The sequence below is a fragment of the Palaemon carinicauda genome, chromosome 25 (genome assembly GCF_036898095.1).
Source record: "Palaemon carinicauda isolate YSFRI2023 chromosome 25, ASM3689809v2, whole genome shotgun sequence".
Taxonomy (NCBI): domain Eukaryota; kingdom Metazoa; phylum Arthropoda; class Malacostraca; order Decapoda; family Palaemonidae; genus Palaemon; species Palaemon carinicauda.
In genome coordinates, this window is record NC_090749.1 from 19,386,461 (window position 1) to 19,392,688 (window position 6,228).

Sequence of the window (6,228 nt, forward strand, 5' to 3'; positions counted from 1 at the left end):
AGGATTAACTAAGAAAACAAGGAATATTAATCATAAAGAACCACAGAAAACGAAGCAACGACTAAAACAGCGAATAACTTTAATTAATAGAAACAGTTTATGAATAAATAAGATCTTTTCGGTGGGCTACCAGAGGTAGCCCAAGTACTAGGACGACGTATTTTGCTTGGGCTACCACAGGTAGCCCATGGAGTGGAAAGGGTTAAAGATGGAAAAGTTATGTTTAATCGTTTGAAGCTTCCATTGATTTCAATTCTCTGAATTTTTCTAATCGTGACCTACGATTGTCTGTATTCAAGTTGAATAAAGTCACTTAGGCCAAATCTTTCCCTCTTCAAAAGCATTCGAAATATGATGAAGATCCAATTGTTATTTCACATCTGCATTTTCCTTTTGAAGTCAATAACATTTTAATGTATACGTTATTACCCTTTCCTCCAAAATAGTCCATTTTGTCTACTGCCTCGTATACTCCTTGCTCTCTCTCTCTCTCTCTCTCTCTCTCTCTCTCTCTCCTCTCTCTCTCTCTCTCTCTCTCTCTCTCTCTCTCTCTCTCTATCTCTCTCTCTCTTAATCTACCTCTAAAAGATAGTTAGAACATTATAGACATCCAAAGTAAATTAAACGAAGTAATACATATAATAGATAAATCTATTTACAACTGGAAACATTATGAACTCCTAAAATAATGTCCTTTTATGAGGCTTCATGTTGTTTAATATCATCAAATAAACATCAGAAGAAGAAGAAACGTAATTGCTGAGGGATCATCATTCCAGTTTGTATTATTCATCTTCTTACGGGTCCCTCCTTCCGTCAACACCGGAGGAGAATGCCATTACTCTCTCTCTCTCTCTCTCTCTCTCTCTCTCTCTCTCTCTCTCTCTCTCTCTCTCTCTCTCTCTCTCTCTCTCCCCCGATGAAATATTGCGTCATTAGATACGCGGTCCTTCATTCTGTTTCTCTCCTCAGGGAGCCAATTGCCCACATTATTGGGCAATTATTTCCTGATTTTCTTTCCTTGCTGGGCTATTTTTCCCTGTTGGAGCCCTTGGGCGTATAGCATCTTGCTTTTCCAACTAGGGTTGTAGCTTGGCTAGTAATAATAATAATTATAATAAAAGAGAGGAAAGGGAAGAAAAAAGAATAAAGGAAGTTGAAAAAGAAGAGGAGAGCAACAGGAGAAAGTATCCCCCAACGGAAAAAAAGAATAAGAGGAAAAACATAAATTTATATCCTGAGTATTCAACATTATTATTATTCAGATTTCTTCGGTATCATTCTAAGAATGGTGAAGAAAACAATGAAATGGGAAATAATTCTCTCTCTCTCTCTCTCTCTCTCTCTCTCTCTCTCTCTCTCTCTCTCTCTCTCCTCTCTCTCTCTCTCTCTCTCTCTCTCTCTTTCAAAATCTTATCGTTTTCTATAAATTTATTCGATTAAGAATATTCAAATGAATAACTACAAATAACATATGATTTCTCTAAATGTTTCGGAGAGAAAAAGACAGAAGATGATTGAATTACCTTTTTGCAACTAATGATGGACAAAGACATTATATCATTCGTTTTCCTTGCATTACATAAGACAGTAATTACGTTTCATGATACACCCAAATACATGGATAAGAGAGAGAGAGAGAGAGAGAGAGAGAGAGAGAGAGAGAGAGAGAGAGAGAGAGAGAGGAACCTGCATATTATATTTAGATATAGAGAGAAAGGAAAATTATAGATAATGTTTACATTCGTGCATTTTGACCTTGAATAAGTGGAGAATCCTTTATGATAATCTTGGGCATAAAATGGATATTTATTCCCACTTTTTGTCTTTCCAGATTTACTCTTTCCTTCCTGGAAAGTTTGGAAGAAAGAATGTTTGTAATATAATAAAAGATAGATGTGAAGAAAAAGACAATTGCACACCTGTAAAAATAAATCTGTTATTACTTAAATGATACAAAGTATGTATGAGACATGAAACAACAGAAATATATCTCCGATTTTTTCCTATTGTCTAGCTACTGATTAATTGAGATAACATTATTTATGAATGATTTTTCATTCAAGTTTTCCAAATATCCTTCTACTATTACTAGCTTCAATAGATAATCGTTCTAGCCATACCTAAGATTAAGAAACCAAATAGCAATATTACTTATGTTTGGTGAGGTCACTCATTAAGATGCTGAAAATATATTATGTGATTTGAATGAGAACTTTTTGTTTACAGGTGCTCACACCGACTACATATATTTCCTTAAAAGTATTGATAGAAATTGATTTCATAATATAAAATGAGTTTATATGATAAGAATATTCCCTTGGACTCTGGTAATAACCAATATGTGGGTTCCATTCATAAACGATATCAAGATTTCATTATATTAATTAATTCAAATTGTGTAACCAAAATATTATATTGCACGTAAAAATATTATAAAGACGACTAAGGCCATCTTATGTACTGTGATTATTGTCCAAAAATTATCTACTCTTACCTTGGTTAGACGATCTATGATCATGTGCAAAAGCTTTCCTTCTGAGAGAGCTACTCTTGGTACTAACTGAGGGTCGTCCGGGGTCAACATTATCATCCATTACTCCGTTTTAACCCTAAGTGAGAGAGAGAGAGAGAGAGAGAGAGAGAGAGAGAGAGAGAGAGAGAGAGAGAGGGGGGGGGGCGTTATGAACGCCTCATATGATTTCAAACAGGAATTTCCCTTTTCTCCCGATAAAGTATAACTATCTTTGCCATTTTCCTTATACAAAGATGAAGTGATGGAATCTCTGCTCGTTCTGGCCTAGAGCTTTATCAAGTATTTTTTCACAGTAAACCAACCTATTATGGGAGGCCCTGACTAGTACGACTTTGCTGATCATGGTGACACACAAAAGATGAAGGATGGATTGAAAAACCATATATATACTGTATACTTTTGGCTCCATTTCTTCCACATTTCTCTTTTATCTTCAAAGAATATTTTAAAGAAAGTAAAAACCTTCGATCATGAGTCGTTAATAAATTCTTGAAAAGGAAGTCAGGATATTACATGTATCATACAGGAACTTATATTCAATATAGTGTATTAAGGAATGCAGTTCTTTCGTGATATCTATTCCCATCTAAATCACAGATATGACCCAATAGATCATTCTAATGGTTCCTATTTCGGAAGATTTCTCCTTATATTAAAATGATTTGCCAATAACTATAGGTAATGTTGGATATCATTGCTTTGGCTAGTTGTAAAATTAGTATTTTCAAAGTCATCTCTCTCTCTCTCTCTCTCTCTCTCTCTCTCTCTCTCTCTCTCTCTCTCTCTCTCTCTCTCTCTCTCAGGATGAAATACTGCGTCATTAGGTCTGGATTTTTTATTGTTTCTTTCCTCAGGGATCTAGTTGGCCAGAAGAAAGAAGAAAGAAAAGAGATAAAAAGAAAGAAGTAGAAAGTGAAGGAAGCTGAAAGAGGAAGAGGCAATTAGCAATGACATTATTCATGACCTCACTTCAGTACCATTCATTCATTCAACAACAACAAAATGTGATAAACAAATTAAGAAAAAAACTATTTTATCTCGACATTATTCAACATAATTACCAAACTTTCTTTGCTCTGTTTGTCAAAGTGATGGATACAGAACTTGTTGGGATAGGAAACAGAAAAGACTTTTGAAACAGTCTTTTGAATGAATATATTTACAAATACTCTCTCTCTCTCTCTCTCTCTCTCTCTCTCTCTCTCTCTCTCTCTCTCTCTCTCTCTCTCTCTCTCTCTCTCCTGTTATTACCATGTGTGATCCCCTTCAAAGTCAATTATTATCATTATTATTACTTGCTAAGCTAAAACCTTAGTTGGAAAAGCAGGATGCTAAAAGACCAGGGGCTTCAACAGGGAAAATAGCCCAGTGAGGAAAGGAAGCAAGTATAAATAAAACATTTTAAGAAGAGTAACAACATTAACATATATCCTAAATAAATTAAAAAAAAAATTTAACAAAACAAGTGGAAAAAAATAAGATAGAATAGTGTGTCCAATTGTACCCTCAAGCAAGAGAACTCCAACCCAAGATAGAGGAAGATCATGGCACAGAGGCTATGGCACTACCCAAGACTAGAGAACAATGGTTTGATTTTGGAGTGTGTCTTCTACCCTTTCCAAGGGGAAAGTCGCCACTAGAAAATTACATTGCTAGACTATTCGGTGTGTGTGGGTGTGTGTGTGTGTGTGTGCGTGTGTGTGTGCAGGCAAAGGAAAAATGAGCCGTTATCACAGGGAAGGATCCAATGAAGTACTGTCTGGCCAGTCAAAGGACTCAATAACTCTCAAGCGGTCGTTTCTCAAAGGGTGGCTGGTGCCATGGCCAAACTACTACTTGGCATACATATATAACATATATTTCTATATACATAATATATATATATATATATATATATATATATATATGCCTGTGTGTGTTTGTGTCTTGATTTATTTCACACAGTTATCTCGCGCAAACGTTGATAAGTGCTTCCAAATGAACCCTGACCATTCACGAGATTTAACCAAAGCTCTGTTTCCCAAGAACTTGGAATCCTTACTTAGGGTCATCACAGTACCCGCATGAAAGCTTCAGAATTCGCACAAGAGATAAAGTTGATTTATGCAAAGTGAAATAAATCAAGACGAGAAGAATTGTATTGCCACTGAAACATCCAACAAGAGAAAGTGGTGTCTGGTGCGAGCAGCAGCTACTGTCACTAGTCACAGTCCAAGAAGATAACACTGAAACCACATGAATGTCAGCGTGGGAATGGGTAACAACGACGCCATGAATAGTTTGGTTGCAGTGGGTCAAAATGTGACCCTAGGATCACCACAGAGAGAGAGAGAGAGAGAGAGAGAGAGAGAGAGAGAGAGAGAGAGAGAGAGAGAGAGAGAGAGAGTAAACAACTATTAAACGAAAAGGAAATTGTGATCTTTAATTCAAGAAATTAGGGACAGAGAAGTTGCAACTCTCCTTCGGGTGTCGCTGTGTTTGATAATGCTGACGACCACATGGACACCTCCTGCTGAGCCTATTATAAAATTCCTATTCCCAAATGATCAGCGTACAATGACTTGCAAAACATAAATACAATGAGGATTAAACTCTTGGCCTAAATGACGCTTATTTCTTTATTTGTGAGATAACCAGACAATAGTTTATAACGTGTCTCTTCAACTTCTCTTTGAATACCATCAATCAAGAAACTTTTGGGCGTTCGATCATTAGGAAGTCCTTTATCCTAAAACTGCCTTTTGATTATGCGAATGAACGTTGCATGAATACCAAACTAGAGTTTTTCTTTATACCACTGGGAAGCTAAATTATGCTTCACAATACAAATCTTCTCTATAACGAAGGGATGTACCAGTCTCTGCTAAGTATAGATAAATTTAAAAAGCATGATTTTCTTTGTTAAATGTTGTCTATATAATACTAGTATCATTCAATGGTACTGAATTATGACTCTCATTAAGATATTTTGCTTATAGTCTTTCTAGTTTTGGATTCATTGCTATTTTTCTTCAGAACTTTGCCCACAAAGGTATTTTGTTAATGATTGCCCTTTAAAATAGGCTCTTAAGGTCTTTTCAAGCTATAGAAAATTTATTTTGGCCCTGAGGGTCACAGGGAATGATGTGGTCATGGCTTCTGGCAAAAAGTGATGGTGATTCAGACATGATCAAACTATACAAAGATCTCCTCTTACCTCATGCTTTTTTCTTATGCTTTGTTGAGAGAGAGAGAGAGAGAGAGAGAGAGAGAGAGAGAGAGAGAGAGAGAGAGAGAGAGAGAGAGAGAGAGATTCAGCTTCACAAACTTTCAACTTTAATTCCATCCACTATAAGAAATGCAATCCATTCTGCGTGCATTGTCTTTTTTTTTATTTTAGGAATAATAATAATAATAATAATAATAATAATAATAATAATAATAATAATACTTTCCAGTGTATAGTTGGGATATTTCAGGCATTCGAAAAAAGAAAATGTTCTGTTTGATTTCCTCATCGTAATCAGTGAGTCAATGTTATTCTGAATCCAATGGAAAGAATGACAATAGGAAGCTGTGCTTTGACTTTACTTTCATTAGATTTTAATGGCTCGATATGAGGTGACGTGACGTGCTAACATTATTTCAAACTGGATGTTAGTATTTACCGTTTACATGTTATTCCTATTTTACCATGTTCTAAATATTGTTAG